General features: G+C 39.7%; 1 protein-coding gene across 1 annotated transcript in view; it reads right to left on the bottom strand.

Annotated features, from left to right (window-relative positions):
* zgc:165507 (monocarboxylate transporter 2) overlaps window positions 1-17,917 on the bottom strand; it is a 48,196-nt gene extending 30,279 nt beyond the window's left edge. The window contains exon 1 of the mRNA XM_007229749.4: window positions 17,715-17,917. The gene's annotated coding sequence lies outside the window, so the exon portion shown is untranslated. The remainder of the gene's footprint in view (window positions 1-17,714) is intronic.
* Window positions 17,918-20,804: the final 2,887 nt, after the last annotated feature.

Here is a 20,804-nt window from a genome sequence, read left to right on the forward strand (position 1 = left end):
AGCTGCTTTGCTGCTTCAGGAGCTGGGCAACCTGCTGTAATAGATGGACTCAGGAATTCTGCTGTTTACCAGAAAATCCTGAAGGAGAATATCTGGCCATCTGTTCATGACCTCAAGGTTACTTGGGTTCTGCAGCAGGACAATGATCCAAAGAGCACAAACAACTCCACCTCTGAATGGCTTAAAAATGTGACTAAAATAAAACAATTCTGTAAAGAAGAGCGGGCCAAAATTCCTGTACAATACAATTGTACAATATATGGATATAACCTCAATATTTTTTGCTAACCTTAACATTGGCCATTTTGCTTATTCAGCAAGGTGACCCTATTAATGTGAATGAGCCAGTATGTTGACTGTTGTAGGTTTTCTGAACTGTATGTACTGTAACCACTGCCTGGTCAAAAACAAAGGTCACAGACTGTTTACGGCATCATTTCCACAAGCTTCTGCAATGATACAACAGTTAGTTCTGTCTGAGTTGGATTGATATTTCACCAAGATCTCAATTGGTGATGGGAGATTTGGAGCACTCTTTAATAAATTGAAATTTCAGGTAGTCAGCTGACCTTATTTCTTGAGCACAAAGTATGCTGAACCTAGACCTGACAAAATGCAGCAACCCCAGATCATTGCACTGCCCCCACAGGTTTGTATGGTAGGCACTTGGTATTATAGGTGCATCACTACAGCTGCTTCTCTTCTTATCCTGATGTGCCCATCACTCTGAAACAGGGTAAATCTGGACTCATTACACTACAATACCTTCTTCCATTGCTCCAGAGTCCAACCTTTATGCTCCCTAGCACATTAAGTAAGCCTCACTGATAAGTGGTTTTCTTAAGGCTACACAGATGTTTAGACCCAATCCCGTGTGCTCCCTTTAAAGCGTGTGTGGAAATGCTCTTTCTTTTACTGTTAAACGTTAAACTAATTTCTAGGGTTGTTTTTCTATTATTTGATTTCACCAATTTTTTTTTCACCACATTCCTTCCTTGAAGATGATGTTTCCCCACAGTCCTTCCACTTTTTAAAATGCGCTGGACATTTCTTAATTTAATTTCAGTAGTTTCAGCAATCTCCTTAGATGTTTTCTTTGTTTGATACATTCCAATAATTGAACCCTTTTGAATCACCTTGGCCTTAGCCACATGATAGTCACTTTCCACATGTTTTTTTTAACAATTGATAAGCTACTTACTGCATCAATTAGCATTAAATAACTTGTTTCCAGTTGAAACTTAATCATCCATGCTGTAAATATCCACTTATTTTACTTATTTGATTAGTTAAATCCAGGTGGTGAACATTTTTGGCCAGGTAATGTATATTGTCCAAACAAAAATAGTTATAAGGACAGGCCTAGTGTTTTTATGTTTATTTATGTAGACGTGAAGAAAAAGAGAGATAGAGAGAGATAGAAAGAACACTGGCTGCTAAGACATATAAGAACACCTAGTGAAAATGCCTGATATTATTTAAATGTCTTAAAATAACCAAAAACAAAAAAATACATTTTGCTTATATTGAAAATAGACAAAATCTTAATCTTTCTCACAAACATGTACTGTACTGTGCAATATAATAAAACCCTTAACCCTCCTGTTAACTTCACATGTTCTCACCCTAAATCTTTGGGGTCAGTTTGAACCATGTGGTTTACATCCAGAAAATAATTATATTTAAATGTGTTATGTAAAAGTTTTATGGGTTCTTGTTTTACATGTAGATATTCTGTTTGACATGTAGATATTCTGTTGTTAGGTCAGGGCATAAAGAAGGGTGAAGTCATAAAATTGTCATATTGTTCTCAATATTATACAACCCAAATGAGTTTAAAAAATTAATAGGAATTATGTTTTATACAGCTAAAACATGGGACATTGAAATTAATAATTTATTTAACACAGCAATGAACACAGCAATATAATGTTAATTGTATGTTTACTTGGTTTTCCTCAGTAAATGTGGGAAAAATCATTAAATATGAAGCACAACAATTATGCCAATCATGGTATTTCAATGAATGGGGTCAAATTGACCCTTGAAGACAACAGGAGGGTTAACAAAGTATAGTATCAAACACAGCATATTGTATATTTGTTCAAATATTATTGTAAATCCATGAGCAGTCTTAACAATACATCATGCCTTAGATGTGTGCCCCTAAGATTTTAGTCATGAACACTGACAACACACTCAGTTACTGCAGTGACAGCAGGGATGGGAGTGGTCTCCTCTGGGTATATAATGCCCCCTTCACGGGGGATTACTAATTACTAATTAGTTTAATAGAGGATGGAAGTGTCTTTCACAGTCACCAGACGACCAACAAACCAGCTGAACAACAGTGATGAGAGATTTGTATGTCTCACTAACATTATTATACACCAACTGAGTGAATATATTTTAGAATATCCCCCTTCAGCCCAGTTTCAGACACTTGTAGAATTTACTTAATGATTCGTCTCAATACTAGTAACTTGTAATACATCTAGTATGCGTGTATGTATGTTATGTAAGTACCTGTAAGAACTAATCCGCTGTTGATGCATGTGATTAAAGCCATGACAACACATAAACTCGCACTATATCTTTGTTCGTGTGCGTGCGCAGTCTTCACCCTGCTTCAAGGTCATCTACAGAAAGTGCTGTCTGGAACTGTGCCTATACTCACACTCAAAGATAGTGTGTCATGAATTTTTAATTAACATTCAGAGTATTGTTGCCAGTGCTTCATAGGGCAAACACAGCTCAGTTAAAATCTCTTTAAAGGGAGGATTGGGACATTTGAAACAAAACTATGGTCTATAAACTGCTATCTACGAGCAGCTGCACACTGTTTTAATATCAGTGAAGAGTCAACACTAACATTAATGTTAATACCTTTTTTATATTTTACATTTTTGAATGCTTTTCAAAGACCCATATTCACATTTTCACATGAACCATTATTAGAGCACATGACAATGTACCAAGGTATTCAACTATTATCCAATCTTTTATAATACCCTTAAGCCTGCTTACATTAATATACCTTTAAGACATAAGTAATTAAGCACTATATTGAGCATCTATGGAAAAGCAGTACAGACTGATAATTTCATTACCATATACATAAAAAGTGGGCCTAACTTACACAGTAAAGTTAATTTTACTTGAAAGAATTTGGGAAACAGATCGCCCTGGAAACCGTATTTTTCGCACTACAATGTGCACTTAAAATACTTTTATTTTCTCAAGAATTTACGTAAGAATTTTACCGGTCAAGTTGTAAGGAGCAGTAAAGCTACTCTGCTGAAGAACAGCGTTATACAGAAGTTTCAGTTTAGTTCTCCAGCAGTATTAGCCTTAATAGTTTGCCTTTTCGCTATTTAGAGGTGAGTATTATCAGCCTGTAGCCTGTTGCCAACCCAGGCTAGCACTGCTGAAGCAACATTAGCATTACTCGCTAACCATGTTAGCCATTCAGCTGCTCAGATGCGAATATTATCGGCCTGTAGTCTGCGTGTTTACCGTGTTAGAACAAGCTATGTGGGATGAACTGCTAGCTAATATTGCCCTGGTTTATCGGAACACTCAGGGTACCTCAGTGTCGGGCAGCGGTTAGGTGGCATTAGCAGTTAGCTGCTAATGCTCCTGCCTCAGTGGAAATCCAGAAATCTAAGCTTACTGTAAATAAACAGTGTCTACCATTTATGTTAGGTGTACTGAGAGCATGGGAACCTATGCATAGTACAGGTATCTGGTGGGACACAGTTGAGGAACGTACCTGGATGTGTATGTACAATGTAGAGAGTGGAGCGGTGTTAATAAAAGCTCAGAGTTAATGCTACACCCAGTGTCTCCCTTCTGAGTGCGTTGCAATGCTACAGTAAAGCCTAATAGTACATGGTGTCAGAAGTGAAGAATCCCGTCTTGGACATCGTTCGGAAGAAGTTGTCGGGGAAAGAAAGACCGCGCTGCGTGCAGAGGAAAAAAAAAAGGCAGCCAGTGCTGGGGCGAGCTAAGCTAAAGCTAGCAGAGGCTAGTGAGATATACGCCGTCGGTCGGGGGAGAACCGCCGAGAGGACCGCGCTGAGATCAAGGTCTATTAAAAAAAAAGCAACGCGATGGTTTCTTTGTTTTCCATAAATCCACCAGAAAACTTCGACTTCTCGGACTACTCTTCATGGCCCAACTGGAGTCGTCGTTTTGAAAGATTCCGCGTGGCTGCGGGACTGGACGGTAAAGACGAAGAATACCAGGTGAACTCTTTAGTGTACACAATGGGAGATAAAGCTGACGACATTTTGTGCACACTAGGATTAAGCGAAGCTGATAAGAAGAAATATGAAGCTGTAAAAGTAGCGTTTGACAGATATTTCATTGGAAAACACAATGTAATCTATGAGAGGGCCCGCTTTAACAAACGGTGCCAAGAACCAGGGGAATCGGCTGAGTCCTTCATCTCGGCAGTTTACAAACTAGCAGAGAATTGCCAATATGGTGCACTACAGGAAGAAATGATAAGAGATAGACTGGTAGTGGGCATACTACATCACGGGCTGTCGGAAAAGCTGCAACTGGACAGTGCATTAACATTGGAAAAAGCAGTGTTGCAAATAAGACAACATGAAGAAATAAAGAGACAGCAATCTGTGGTTCGGGAAAATACAGTTCAAAATGAAAAAGAGGCCAAGGTGGATTTTTTAAAGTTCCAGAAAAAGGCCTACAAAGATAACCAGCCGGGAAAGACTTTTAACAGTACTGGTCCAAAAGAGTACCAAAAAGGTCGGAAATGTGGACGTTGTGGCAGAGCACCTGCACATGCTAAACTTAGCTGTGCTGCACGAGAGGCAGAGTGCAGAAAATGTGGAAAGAAGGGACATTTTGCTGCTGTCTGCAGGTCAGGCAGAGTTGGAGCTGTTATGGAGGATGAGGACAATACTCTTTTCCTTGGAGCAGTATCAGCAGGAGCAAAATCTGAGAGCTGGAGAAAGACACTAAAAGTAAATGGCAAAGACATCACTTTTAAATTGGACACAGGGGCGGATGTGACTGTGATCCCAGCATCAAGTTACTCCAAAGAACTGTACGGCCCGCTAGTCAAAGCGACAAAACCCCTGTGTGGCCCCAGTGGGGAACCACTGAAATTAAGAGGTCAGTTTAATGCCGTCCTAACATACAAGGACAAGACAACATCACAATAGGGCTGGGCGATATGGAAAAAAATCTTATTACGATATAGTTTTTCATATCAGCCGATATCGATATGTATCACGATATAAATCAAATCACTTTCTGTTACACTTAAAGGTTTCTATTTTTACTCAGAAGTGACAGAATAAGGGAGTTATGGACAAAATCACTAGCAGGCTCAGAGCCTTGTGGACAGACACTAGGATGTTAACATCTTGCCAGGTGGGTACAGCTTTTAAATTAATTTTAAAAAGGGGACAAATATATAAACTAAAAAATATGTAAGACCCTTTACATTATATGTCTGTTTAATTTAAATTGCAATAACACTTTATTTATTTTTATAAAATTATATTTAATCAAAAGATCATTCCCCTCCCTGAATGCAGGCAACTACATAAAGCAAAATACAAGAGTATATCACAGTGTTCATTTTGACAGGTGATTTTGATACAGTCTTAGTCTTTTCACTAAAATTTATAATAGTTTTAGTTACATTTTAGTCTATCGGATATTATTAGTTTTAGTCAGATTTCAGTCTAGTTTAATTTTGGTCATATAAAAAGTATGTATTACATATGTTTTACTGTTTTTCTATTTTCTATTTGTTGTAATTTTAGATAATTTACTGCTTATGTTTTTTTTAAATAAGAGCCTTTAGTTTTTTTTACATTTAAATTAAGCTAACATTTAAATATTTTTAAAAAAGTGGCCTATAATGGAGGTGGGAGGAATAAAGTCAAGTTTCTGAAATGATCCACTTCTACTGCAGTACAGATTTATACTAACATTACTGGCTTTCAGTAGACTAGACTTACATTACTTAAGTGTATTTAAAACTCCAGTTCAGTAACAGCAATGTTTAGCTCAGTTCAAATACAGCTAGACAGATTATATAATCTTCTGTATTTAGTAAAATATCCAGCATAACAGACTCTCTATCTGTTAAAAACTATAAAACACAAAGACAGAGGAGAATGCTGCCCTCAGGGTTTTCTAACAGAAACAGTGAGAGTTAGGAAAAAAGATGGAAAGTGCTTCCTTTCTGTGTGTTTATATACTAACCCCTCACTCGTGCTGAAGTTAACCTTAATTTACACGAAACGTGGATTAACACGGCTAACGTGCGTTACCCATTAGTTTATTAGAATGTAAAAAGCAGTGAAAGCATCTTAGCTAATGATGACAGATTGCACAGATCCCTTTTACACCTAAACATCGCTAACTTTAAACTGGAGACAAGCTAATCTAACTAGCAGCAAACAGAGCAGCGTTTACCTGCCTTCAGAAATCTGAACAAGCTCACCTCTCTAAATATCTTGGAGACGCATGCCTCATATTTAAAAGGTGAGTTTTCCAGTGTAGCGCCGCTGAATAGTATAAATGAAGTTTATCCAGTAAATGGGAGAGAAGGAGCCGCTATGTGAGGAGTTCAGAGTGGAGGGGCTCGGGGGGTGGGGCGGAGGGGGATGGTGGAGAGGGGAGGGGAGGGGTTGTACTGGGCTGAGCAGCAGTTCAGCGTGCTGCCTGGTCTCGTGCTGCGCCTTTTCACAACGCTACTTAAACGGGAAATAGAAAATTTAGTTTATCGAATTTCTCGCCCCGACTTATCGCGATATATAGTTTCCTCGATAACTATCGATATCGTTTTATCGCCCAGCACTACATCACAACCAGTGTTTGTTATACAGAGACTGGCTACACCTCTGTTGGGCTTCCCAGCTATAACAGAGCTAGGACTGTTGCACCCGGTGGACAGTGTTAAAGAACTGGAGGCTGACATGAAAAGACAATACCCCAAAGTCTTCACAGGACTGGGACTCCTTAAAGGAGAGTACAAAATTAAACTGACAGAAAATGCCAAACCTTATGCATTGTCACTGCCAAGAAGAGTACCTCTACCATTGTATGACAAAGTCAAAGCAGAACTTGAAAGGATGGAGCAAAGAGGAGTGATCGAACCAATTGAGGAGCCTACAGAGTGGTGTGCCGGGATGGTGGTGGCTCCAAAGCCCAATAACAAGGTGAGAATCTGTTCAGATTTGACTCATCTAAATGAGTATGTTTGCCGAGAGAGACACATACTGCCTGCTGTAGATGAGACCCTGGCCAAGCTGGCAGGGGCAAAAGTCTTCACAAAGCTGGACGCTACAGCAGGGTTCTGGCAGGTGCCTCTACATCCTGGAAGGTACAGTGTGCCACGCCGATGACATTCTTGTCTTCGCATCCACACGAGAAGAACATGACCAGCGACTGCACCGAGTGTTGGAGCGGCTGCAGCAGGAGGGCCTCACCCTCAACAATGAAAAGTGTCAGTTTGCAGTGGAGAAAGTTAGGTTTCTGGGCCATATTGTTTCGGCACAGGGTATAGAAGCAGACCCGGAAAAAATCAAAGCCATCAGGGAAATGCCAACACCTAAAGAAGTTGCTGACGTGAAAAGATTTGTGGGCATGGTTAATTATGTGGGAAAGTTTTCCCCTCGCATAGCAGAACTCACACAACCACTGAGAGATCTGCTTAAAGCGGACACCACTTGGGTGTGGGGGACAGCACAACAGCGAGCCTTTGACGAGCTACGCCAGGAACTGAGCTCACACACAGTATTAGCCCAGTACTGCCTATAGGGCTGCCACAAACGATTATTTTTATAGTCGACTAATCACCGATTATTTTTTATGATTAGTCGACTAATCGGATCATACGTTAATTGAATATAAAACACAGTTTATCACAATAGAATGCAGCTGCTATTATACAACCATCATTAGATTTCAGCTATATGCTAACTAAAAATAAAAACAATTAAAATCATAGTTCATTAAACCTTTAATGAAATATGCAGCTTGTTGTAACAGACAATTATTTTACTGTTTAGCATAAAGTGTAAACAACTGTGTAAAATAAGGATAAGGCACTGGCATTTATGAAACATCTCAACCGTGAGGTTGTTTGAACTATTATGAAAAAAAAGTATATTAATAAAAAATGCCTCTCTGTCCAGATATTGTGTACATTACCGTACACAGGGCAGCGGTCTGCACAGATCTGATTGGCAGAGGAGAGCGTTTGGTGATTTTACACCACACATGACTGATCTGTGAGTTTACTGCACCGAAAAGCACTGAAAACAGAAGCCACTGTCAGAATGAAATCTTTCTCTGTAGTTTATCGGTTTGGGACGGCATTTGTGACAACGTCTGGGTCCGGATCCGGATCGCGGTCCGCCTATTAGTGACCTCTGTTTTAAAGCTATCAAGATGAGTAAGTTAAGTACTAAGTTAACGCTCTGTTTACGCTAATTTTAGCAGCTAAATAGCAATTTAGCTTCTTCGTCATTTAATCAGCCACAACATGCCTCCTTTTCAGGTGCTCGTGCATCGCGGTTGTGCTGCCGAGGAAGGCAAGTTCTTCATTGCAGATATTGCATTGCACGCGTTTCACTTTTATTTTCTTGGTGATCCCACACTTTTGAGTTCTGTAGCGGGGTAGCCATGAAACCAGAGCCTGTCTGTATAATGTCCTGAGATGTCGTCCACTACCTACCCCGGTTTCCACTACTGCGCATGTGCGTCCAGGACAGAAAGGCAGTCGCAGCAGTTTGGAGAGAAAAACAAAGAAAAAAAAAACAACGACTAATCGACTATTAAATTAGTCGTCGACTATTTTAATAGTCGACATAATCGTGACTAGTCGACTAATCGTGGCAGCCCTAACTGCCTAGACAAAGAGACAAAAGTCGCTGCAGATGCTTCCTCCTTCGGATTGGGAGGAGTTCTGTCTCAAAAGCAGTCATCAGGAGACTGGCGCCCTGTGGCATTCATCTCACGCAGCATGACAACAACAGAGTGCAGATATGCGCAAATAGAGAAAGAAGCACTTGCACTGACATGGGCATGTGAACGGTTTCAGTCTTATTTGGTCGGAATGGACTTTCTTATACAGACTGATCACAAACCACTCATTTCCTTGCTAGGAAGCAGAGCACTGGATGATTTGCCCCCGCGCATTTTGAGATTCAGATTGCGACTACTTCGCTTCAGGTACAAAATTTAACATGTTCCAGGAAAGAATTTGATTGCTGCGGACACACTTTCTAGGGCCCCAATAGGGTCGGTGCCCACTATAGAGGAAAAGCAGCTGGAAGAGGATGTCTGCGTGTCCGTCAACCACATTGTTGGACAGTTGCCAGCATCAGAGGGAAAGCTAGCACAAATAAGACACAGGCAAGACTCTGACAACACCTGCAGAAGGCTGAAGGAACTTGTACAAACAGGCTGGCCTAACAGCCGGAAAGCTCTTCCACCGGAACTCCAGCTTTACTGGCAGTATCACCAGGATTTGCTAGTGGTGGATGGCCTACTGCTGAAAGGTGAGAGACTAGTCATTCCTGAAATAATGCAGGAAGAAATGCTAAATGCAGTACATGAGGGTCACCAGGGCATGACGAAATGTCTTGCTAGAGCACAGCAGTCTATATGGTGGCCTGGACTGTCAAGACAAATCAAATTGAAGGTGGAGAACTGCATAATCTGTGCACGGGAGGCTCAGACTGCACCAGAGCCACTGCTGACAACAGCTTTGCCGAACAGACCATGGCAGCGGGTGGCAGCGGACCTGTTCCAGTGGAACCGTGCCATGTACATTGTGGTTATTGACTACTTCTCTCGTTACGTGGAAGTGGCAAATCTGACATCCATTACTGCAGTATCAGTGATTGACAAGCTGAAGTCTATATTTGCCCGCCACGGAGTCCCGGAGACATTAATCACTGACATTGGACCACAATTCTCCGCAGCAGAATTCACAGCCTTTGCCAGCGACTATGACTTTACTCACAAGACCAGCAGCCCCCACTATCCTCAAAGTAATGGTGAAGCTGAGAGGGCTGTACGGACAGTGAAAGTGCTTCTGAAAAAGGGGGAGGATCCACACAAAGCACTCATGGCTTACAGAGCTACGCCCTTAGCTCATGGTTCGTCTCCTGCACAACTGCTGATGGGACGCAACATCAGAACCCCCTTGCCAACTAGTCGTTAGGATGAACTTGTGACCACCAGCGTTTCACATAGCAAACTGTGGAATCAGCATGCCAACAACAGAGTGCAGATATGCGCAAATAGAGAAAGAAGCACTTGCACTGACATGGGCATGTGAACGGTTTCAGTCTTATTTGGTCGGAATGGACTTTCTTATACAGACTGATCACAAACCACTCATTTCCTTGCTAGGAAGCAGAGCACTGGATGATTTGCCCCCGCGCATTTTGAGATTCAGATTGCGACTACTTCGCTTCAGGTACAAAATTTAACATGTTCCAGGAAAGAATTTGATTGCTGCGGACACACTTTCTAGGGCCAGCGACTATGACTTTACTCACAAGACCAGCAGCCCCCACTATCCTCAAAGTAATGGTGAAGCTGAGAGGGCTGTACGGACAGTGAAAGTGCTTCTGAAAAAGGGGGAGGATCCACACAAAGCACTCATGGCTTACAGAGCTACGCCCTTAGCTCATGGTTCGTCTCCTGCACAACTGCTGATGGGACGCAACATCAGAACCCCCTTGCCAACTAGTCGTTAGGATGAACTTGTGACCACCAGCGTTTCACATAGCAAACTGTGGAATCACAGGGCAGAATAATCCCTGCACAGTTTGGGGTATCCAGGAAGTCAACGGACATTTGAGTTTGAGTTCTAAGTGGGGGAAGAAAAGGTGGTTACAGAATGTTTATTGCTGTTGTTCTAGGCTGAAAATACTTAATGTTTTCTACAAGCATAGAGTGTAACAAGTTCCAGAATTGTAAAAGTGGACATATAGCTAAAAGGGGGAGATGTACTGAGAGCATGGGAACCTATGCATAGTACAGGTATCTGGTGGGACACAGTTGAGGAACGTACCTGGATGTGTATGTACAATGTAGAGAGTGGAGCGGTGTTAATAAAAGCTCAGAGTTAATGCTACACCCAGTGTCTCCCTTCTGAGTGCATTGCAATGCTACAGTAAAGCCTAATAGTACATTAGGGATGCATCATCAATCAAACTTTTGATTGATGATTCTAAAAACAATATCAGCCAATTATCAACCAATAACCAAAATAATTCAATTATCATTGTGCATCACTAATTTAATTGTACTTAAAACGGAGTTTTATTTACTCAATTCAATTCATTTGTATTGACTTTATGACATTAAATAGTAACATTATCATGAAATGGCATTATTTATTTGAATAATGGGTGTCTCCCCCACTACTAACTCACCATCAGTGTGTAATCTTACTAACAAGAGCTACATTTCATTGATGTTTTGGTTAATACCCCGCAAAAATTAAAGGATTAGTACTTTATATAGTAAGATCATTACAGTATATTATAGTAATACATTGTATATTTTTTATATATTTTTAATATCCTACTAAATATACTTAATTACTGTTAAAAGATTACCTAATTACTTTATTCAGGCAATAATAGCTCATATAATTATTTATTACCAAGGGTGAAATGTCTCTTTTCCCTATTTTGTATTTTTTATCTACCATGAAGTCACACTTTTCAGTAAAGAAATTGGTAATGTGCTCTTACAACAGCGCAGCCAGGCAGTCAACCATTAGATAAACTATAACTGAATACCCAATTAAAGGAGCCATAGAAACCTGTAACCAAGCAAATAACCATTTGAGTGTCAAAACAGTTATGTGAGTTGTTAACAAGTGCCTTGTCAGCAGGATTAAAAAAAAACTCTGTAGGAACTGTTTGTAAGAGAGTGTATATATATATATTTTTTTGTCTTAACAAAACAAAACAAGACCAAAAATAGCAGAATACATTTTTTGCTCGATTAAAAAAAATAGAACTAGAACCATTACATGTAAAAACCTATTGGGAAAGATGTGTTAAAAGAAAACTGATTTTTTTTATGAAAACATCTGGATTAAGTTAGACTGGAGAATGACTAACTCAGGGTGAAGTCAAATTTACATTCTGTGACAAATCAGTCTTAACATTTGACCCAGAAACAAAACAAAAACGTAAATTGAAAAACAAGAGATATTTGATTCATGAAAGAATTAATCTCAAATTACTTTTTATTGTATTAAATTCTGTGATGAAATCGAAATCTCTATGTGATAAAGACATCACTAATAATAGGTGATAAAATGCATTGTACTTACTGCCCCTAAATCCACATCACACTGTTTGCATGCACTAGCGGATTGCTGAATTGTATTTGTTGTTCCAGTTGGCAGGGCTATTTGAATGAAAGGGTTTTGCAAACAGACGTCAGTACTCTACTTCTAGCTTTTCAAAACACAAGTGTTATTTTTTCACCTGATACACAGACTGAGTCTGACATTCCCCTAAACTCAGCAGAGCCAGTGTTGTGGAATGGGCAGGGATTGAAACAGGGATTTACGTCTTTGCTGATTTATATAGTCTGCATGTGCCAACATTTTGTCAAATACATTTGTGTTGATGTTATTACATAAACAGTTATAGAAATGTATAAGTTGGAATTACCTTAGATTAGTTGTTTTTATGCTTAACTAATCAATTTTGTAAGAAACCAATTTCTGAAGAGATATATTGCTGTTCTAAAGAGCTCAAATATCTGTTATAATGTGGTTATAACAGAAATATCAATCATAAGTAATAATCTTTCTAATGACCATATTTTAAAAAAGCCACTAACCACTGCTGAAACCAATATTATCGTAATCAAGACTTTCTTTCACTCTTCTATCCTTAGAGTGTCCTGCCTACTTTGCTAGAAACAGCCAGTTCGACTGACATGCAACATGACCAATCACAGTTAATCACAATGTTTTGGCAATAAGTGTGGGTAAGGATATGTCTTGCTCTATAAGGGTAATTTTTCATCATGATGTTAAGTTTAGGCAGATATTGGGCCCTATTGTACACCCTGCACAAGGTGCGTCGTGATGCTCATTGCTATCTTACACCAGCAGTCTATTTTCATGCCTTACATCTGCGCCGTTAAAATAGCGTCAAAGTTTATAAACTCATTACACAAACATATAGATGCAAATCCAGCTTTTATATCAGCAATGAAAAGAATAAAGAATAAAATAACATTGCTGGTCCCCTAAATAAATGACAACTGACACACTGATTGGTTTATTTCACATAGTGCCGAAAACACAACTATGGTTAATTAAGAGAATTGGTTCATGCCTTTTGTGTGATTCGAGCCGTGCAAGACATGCTTTTTGTGCCCTCACGATATACCAAAGTCTAATAAAGCAGTGCGCTACAGATTACTAAAATAGGGCCCACTGAGTTTTTGCTTAAATTTAACTTACATTTAGCTGGAAATACTAAACTTGGTCACTTAATGAATTACATGGATATGTGTATAGCCAATTGTTTGCTTTGTAAACATTTGTTCTGGTTATATTTGGTTTCGCACTGCAATGTAAGTGAGTGTAAAACAGAACTTTGCTGTGTACTGCCATTATCACCTATGTGGGCTGCCTCCCCCTGAACTTGACACTGATTGGCATTTACAAGGACTTTTAGAAGGACGTGCGTCAGATGTCAGTGTGTTTTTAGTTCAGTGAGTTGCCTTTTCAGGTGTTGTGCTGAACTTGGCAGTCCTGCCATAAGTTGACTCTCCTTCTTGTGCATGTACATCACACGCAGAATGATCGTAATATATATATATTTCTTGTTGTTTTTCATCCATACTGCTGTGTGATGTGCAGGGGAGTCACATTTGGCAATTATTCTATTGTTTAATGGGTGTTAATAACATGCTTCAACTTTCTGTTCTTGGTCTAAAAGTCTGAACCATCTAGAAATATGCTTTTATATTGCAAATGAATTGGACTGTGGTTCCCAGCACCTCTCACACCCACTGTTTTGGTTCAGTCAAAACTGAAAAGTCGGACAGTTCAGACTAAACATATGTAGGTGTGAAAGAACCCTTACTCTTTCAATGTGGGTGGAGAGTTTGAGGTTTTATTGGTTCCTTAATTACATATAATATACTAAGAAAATGTTTTAATATTCTGCATACTTGTTACACTAATTAGCTAATTGCCAAGCTAATTAGGCACAAATTAAGATTGTGTTTAAGAGCCTTAGAAATTGTTGTGGTAAAGTCTTGAATTCTTACTTTAATTTGAAGAATGTGGCATTTGGTCTAAAAGTTTTTGTGATTTTAAAAACAGAAAATGGAATAATAGCATAATAATTTCACAGATTCAACTTTGTTTCAGAAGAATATATAAAGCTTTTTTTATTCTATAATCATAGATATTTTGCAGCGTAAAAGTCACATTTATGTATGTAAAATTCCCAATTAATGAAATAAAAGTTTAATCATTGGCAAATTACAACTCCAGCATATAGGCTAGATTCATACAGTATATCCAGTATGTGTAGCATAAATGCAACCATTTACCATTTGACTTATGTATGTATTCCTTCAGCAGTGACCTTGGTTGATAATGGTACTACTTCACTAATGTGATTATTAATGTTTGCTGTAGCTTAACATTAACCACAACATTGCACTCTTTTTTGTGTAAGTCAATAACAGCATGCTGGGTTATAACAATGGCTCTTATTATGTCTCAGCACATATCTGCCTGGTGAAATAAGAAAGGCGGCTAGATGGGTGGTTCACAGGCCACTTTGAAGCTCTTTGTGTGAAGTAAGGCTAAGTGAAGCAAAGTTCAACAACAAGCACTCATAAAGAATGACTTCAGACGAACAATGAACACCATTGAGATGTGGGGCAAAAACAGTTACTTCAAACCCAAAGCCACAGGAATTTCCCTGTGATAATCAATATGTCATTGATCCTTTTTCATTGACCTTTTCCCTACTTGGTGCCTGTGCTTGTGTACCTATGTAAGCTAATATTAACATCTGGTCAGTGGTGGACACTTTGTATTGCTGGGCATTGTAGAAGGAATCTAATGAACTGACCAGCAATCAGTAACTGTACAAAGTTCACCCGTATGGTAGATGTACATAATAAATTGGCCAATAAATGTAGATAGAAGGTAGGTTTCTAATTATTTGCCATGCCAGGTTTGTAGGTTTAAGAATAAAGATCCAGGTCCTAATAGTACACCGGTTATTCTCTTTGTACCACCACATAAGCTGTTATTGAACCTATAAATAACAAGCCCTCTGACTACGCCTGACCATGCATGACTTTTCCATTATGACTCCTAAGGCATAAAAACATGGCAGGTGTTAAGCCAGCATGTGACCTGAGCTGTGTCATTCAACCTATACAATAACAGCATATATTGGTTTTGGGGGAAACGAGAAAATCATGGTCAAAAGTATCCCTTTAAAGAAAATATTAGGCACAGTTTGTTCTTATTACTACACACCACTGCAGTGGTTTACAGTTTCATTCCAGTAAAGCCCCCTTGTTCTGCACGGTGGTGTTTTCTCTGCACCTGAGACATATTAGTAGCCCTTGCACTAAATCTGCTGTGCACAGATGCACAATTGTGAAGCGTGCACATCACTTACAGCTGTAGGTCAAAAATTTAAAAGTTCAATTAGAGCTGAAGGCCAATACTGTCCTGTTATTCTCTGGTCTGAGGTGGAAAATAGGGGTTCTGTTGCATCTGCCACAAAGCTAAAATTGCAACCAACCAACAATCAAACATGGTAATGGTCTGGGGCTGCTTTGCAGGCCCTGGACGACTTGTCCTATTTAATGGAACCATGAATCCATGAATCCAAAAAAAAACACATTTGTCCAAGACTGTTTCACATGGCTTCTGGGAAAGTGTTCTAGGGTGAGATAAGTGAAAAGTGGAACTTTCTATCTCAAATGCACAATGCTTGTTTTGAAGAGATCAGGACACTGAACTTTAACACTAAAACCTCATCCAAACTGTAAAGCATGGTGGAGCAAGCATCATGGTTTAGGGATGTTTTGTTGCCTTAGAGACTGGATGCCTTACAGTCAATGAGGGACTAATAAATTCAAAAGTGTATTTAAAGTGTGCTGTTGCATGCATGACAGCATCCCAGAAATATGGATTACCTGAAATTTGCTATTTAAATTGCAATTTAAATAAAAGCATATTTCATTTTAGACTGTTTTTGTCTGTACTACATTTTAGTAGCATTCAATACAGAAGTTTTGTTAATTCCAAATGTATAAATAAGTAAGGAGAGACCAGGCATTGTATAGTATGTATGACCAGGCAGTGTATATTACACTTTAAAATGGTTTAAGACACATATTTGAGTTTTGGCTTTAAAAAACATTGCAAAATTGCAAACTGTGATTTGTTACACATTGTGTAAAAAATATTGTATTTATCTACCACAATGCAACAGGTTTGCCACTGGGAATCTTTTGAAGTTTCATATGTATGATTCATTCTGGAACTTAATTTACTTTGTGCTTGTTTATACCAAACCAAAAACAGAACAATTAAATCACCAGCAAATAAGCAACAACGTTGTTGTTGAGTCATCATAAATAGACATACTAATGTATTTTCTAAAACAAGCATACTGCGATAAATAAAATCTGTCAACATTTTATTAATATCCAAATATTTTGTACTTTGGACACAGTTGAGGCCAAAAGCATCCACTTTAGCCCTCAGTGAGGACAATAAATCTCAACATCATCAATAATTAAAGGTGCATAGCTGGAGCTTGGGCTACTCGCTCATCTATCTAGATATCCATTCTGTTCTACACTTGCTGTCCTCTGCAGTAAACACAGTGTTGCTTCCAGTTCTGAGATCACATAATGTTATGAATTAGATGAAGTGTAACTATCCATTATGGAGAGCTGTGGTTGTGCAGAAACCACCCGTCTTAACCACACTGTGCATCTGTGCTGCCCCGCCTCGGGGTGCTTTTGGTGCTTGGGCCCCTTTTGTGCAGTCAGGATCACATGACATATTGTAATAATACAAGTCCACCAGCAGCTGACCCAGATGGAACATCCTCTTCTACTGCCAGACCTGCTTAGGGCACAGGCTCCTGATCAAATCCCGGATTATTAATAGAATACAAGCTTTGTGTCATTCAGTTCAGCATGGCTGTCTGTCTGTCTGTCTGTCTGTCTGTGATTCTGTATGTGATTCTGTGGGCTATTAAAAGGAAGTGCAGAGGAAAGAACAGCTGAGGAGATGGAGAGAGGGATGCAGTGTCCTCCCCTATGATGCAATAGCAGTGATGCCTTAAGCCTTAAAGTGCAACACCAATGGCGCTCAAAGACACGAGTCTCTCTGAACACGAGTATGTGCAGAATAGGCGTTATTAGCTCAGTATAAGCGTGTAGGTCCTCAGTAACAGCGATGACTGTCTATTAAGTGTATCGTCTGTTTTGGGGACGGGTTATTATGAGGATATAATGGCGGGAAACCCCACAGTTCTCCACAGTAGGTTGTTATTAAAGCGCAGCAGCGAGCTGAAGCTGAAGCTAGCTCAGGGTCACCCAGCGAATGAATGAAGAGAGTGAGGAGCAGGGTCTCACTGCGAAAGCCTGGTAAACAGAAATGGTGGAGACTTTACCTTGTGAACCGCGTTCAGAGAGCCGGCGTGTCCGCGCTCCTCTCCGATGACCTTGCCCCGTGTTGCAGGAAGACGCGTTATATATACAGTGTTTTAATTTGTCGCTCTCGAGACGGGAGGGTGACGTCGCTGGGCGCGGGGAGGGTGTGTGTGTGTTTGTGTACGTGTGCCTGATGCGCGCGCGGTGTGTGTGTGTGTGTGTGTTTGTATACGGGGACCTGCTGCTCGAGCGCGGAGAGCCGGAGGTGAGGCTGAAGCTCTGCTCCAATAGCGAAGCAGCGCTGCTATGGGTGGGGACGGAGAGGGTGGGGGGGTTGTAATAGCTCCCCCTTCTAAAGGGGTTTCCATCCGCCCATCCACCCGCCCACCGCCGCCTCTCCTCCGTGATGCTTTCGCGGTCCCACCGGACCGGCCAATCGAAGTAGGTCAGTCCGGCTTATCCCGGATTAGTTTAAAGTTAGCCCGCTGCGTAAAGCCCTGTAAACACACGCCGCCCATCCAGTTCTGCTCACGCGCATTACGAGCTGAAAACACAACACACACAACAACAGAGTGCAGTCCAGCGTGCTGCTGTGATATCAGCTTTGGTTGATAAGGTCTTGCTAGGTGGTTGCTGAGGTGTTGCTACAAGCTTTTGCCTAAATGTTTCAGTCCAAAAACATTTGGCTAAAGGTTGGAAAGCAAATACGTTTGGCTAACAGAGCTGTTGCCAGAATCTTGGCTAAATGTTGGAATGCAAATATGTTTGTTTAACAGATGTGTCCACAAGCTTTTGGCTAAATGTTGCAGTTCAAAACCATTTGGATAAATGTTGGAAGGCAGATACATTTAGCTAACAGAGCTGTATCCTTTTTTTTTTTGGATAAATGTGAAGAGTTCAAAAACATTTGTTAAATGGTGGAATGCATATACACAGACAACTTGTAAAAATTCATTTCAGGGAGTGGACTTATATATACTTCAACATATATATATATATATATATATATCAACATGCCTCCCCCGAGGGCAATGCTAAAATCACTAATACAAACTGTACAGCGGGCATTGTTTTTTACTTTTACCAGACATGAATATTCTTTATCCACGATGTTCCTTCTCCTACTCACTGAATCCTGTCCAGGAGGGGAAAAACACTGCCCGCTCACAGACTCAAAGACTCTTTGTAGAGAACAGACTAATCAAAACCCTCTCTGTTTTGCAGGCGTTTTATGAATATGCACACGAGGGGAGCGCCTCAATTGGGGAAAAAAGTCTTTACACTTTGTGCACGTTCCAGATTCTGGCAGATTTTATCTGACTTGCAGGCATAAGGGGGAATTATTGATATGCGGTAGACTCCTGCAACTTCTGGGAGACTTGGAAGTCTGTATGAGCTGTAGCCAGTATCTTTGGGATAAATGTCAAGAGTCCATAAAACATTTGGCTAAATTGTTGGAATGGAAATATATTTGCTATGTGGCTCTGACTAAAAGCAGTACAGGTAAGTATAAAAGCCCAGACCACAAGGTCATAGAACTCACTTTTTCCTGCTCTGACAGATAAGTCCAACATAGCTCTCCCACAGTCACTTTTCCTTCCCTTCTTATGGGCCTAGCCCCACTCCTTTAACATGGACCAAACCATTATATTCCATATTTACATTCCAACCCATGAAGGTGGGTAAAAGTAATAACACTTAAAACCAGCTGAGTTACAGGTCTTTTAGCAAAACCAGCTGACATAAACAGTGTACACAATTAACATGTTTCTCTTGATTGCCTTCACCCCACCACCAGAATTAGCCGTGGGCCCTACAGCCTACCCCACGGAGTAAGCCATCCCTTACATACATACAGGTAAACAAGGCAAGTATAACAGGTAGATATAGCAGGTAAGTATTACAGGTAAGGATAGCAGGTAAGTATTACAGGTAAGTATAACAGGTAGGTATAGCAGGTAAATATTACAGGTAAGTATAACAGATAGGTTTAACAATACATACACTGCTGGGGATGAGCAGTGCTACTGACCTCATCACAAATAGTACAACTGTTCTCGCCCATTGGTCAGATTGGTGTCCTTTTAATCCACCTTACCAAGATATGACAGGGCAAGGAGATGCAGGTGAGTCTCAGGAGTGATAGGCATCAGCATGTTTATTCCAAGATACAGTGACTCTCAGTGATCTTATCTAAAAAAACAGAACCTCTTAGAGACTAATGTTATCTTAATGCAACAAGAACTGCATAATGCATTGTGACTCGAATCCTTTAATATTACTCTATCACGTCCATCCACATGGTTCACAATTCAGCTTATCCAGTAATACTTATGTATATTGTGTCTTTTGGGGGAGGTTTAAGACACACTGTAAAATTTGTTGAACTTGTGCAACATAAAAAAACTTGGTAACAACTCTCTCAAATCTCCAAATATTTTCCTGCTGACTCATTTTATTAAAAGTGCACCAATTACACTTTCCAGGAGCCAAGGGCAAGTAGTACAAATTTGGACATAATCAGCCAAGCTTGATATATTTATATATAGAAATTTATTTATAAAACTAATTCAGAAAAGGACTGTAACGCCTTAAAATTGAACCTTGAGGGATACCATGGGTGATTGGTAGTGGTTTTAATTGACTTGGGTCCACATGTAGCCAATCAGAAGTAATTGCTGATCCAGTCTATAGCATTATGGTCAACATGTATTTTTCTAGGCTCTTTTAATTTAAGAAATGATAACTATTAAACGATAAGTGTAGTACCAGAGATTGTTCTATGCTATTCTCTAAAACCAAACTGGTAGTCTGACAGAAATGAATTTACACAAAGAAACTTTTTTTTAATGTTAAGGGCTCCAAAATTTGTGTGAAGCTACAGTGGCTTGCAAATCTCTATAACTTTTTTTTACACTTTGTCACCTTACAACCAATTTAGATTAACTTTATTGAGTGATTTATTTAGTGATAGACCAACATAAAGTAGCTCATAATTGTGAAGTGGAATAAAAATGATATTGATATACATGGTATTTACAATTCTAATCCAAAACTAAATGCAGGATTTTAGAAAAAAAAAACCTGTTGCAAGCTGTGAAATCTTGAGG

The sequence above is a fragment of the Astyanax mexicanus genome, chromosome 2, assembly GCF_023375975.1.
Source record: "Astyanax mexicanus isolate ESR-SI-001 chromosome 2, AstMex3_surface, whole genome shotgun sequence".
Taxonomy (NCBI): domain Eukaryota; kingdom Metazoa; phylum Chordata; class Actinopteri; order Characiformes; family Acestrorhamphidae; genus Astyanax; species Astyanax mexicanus.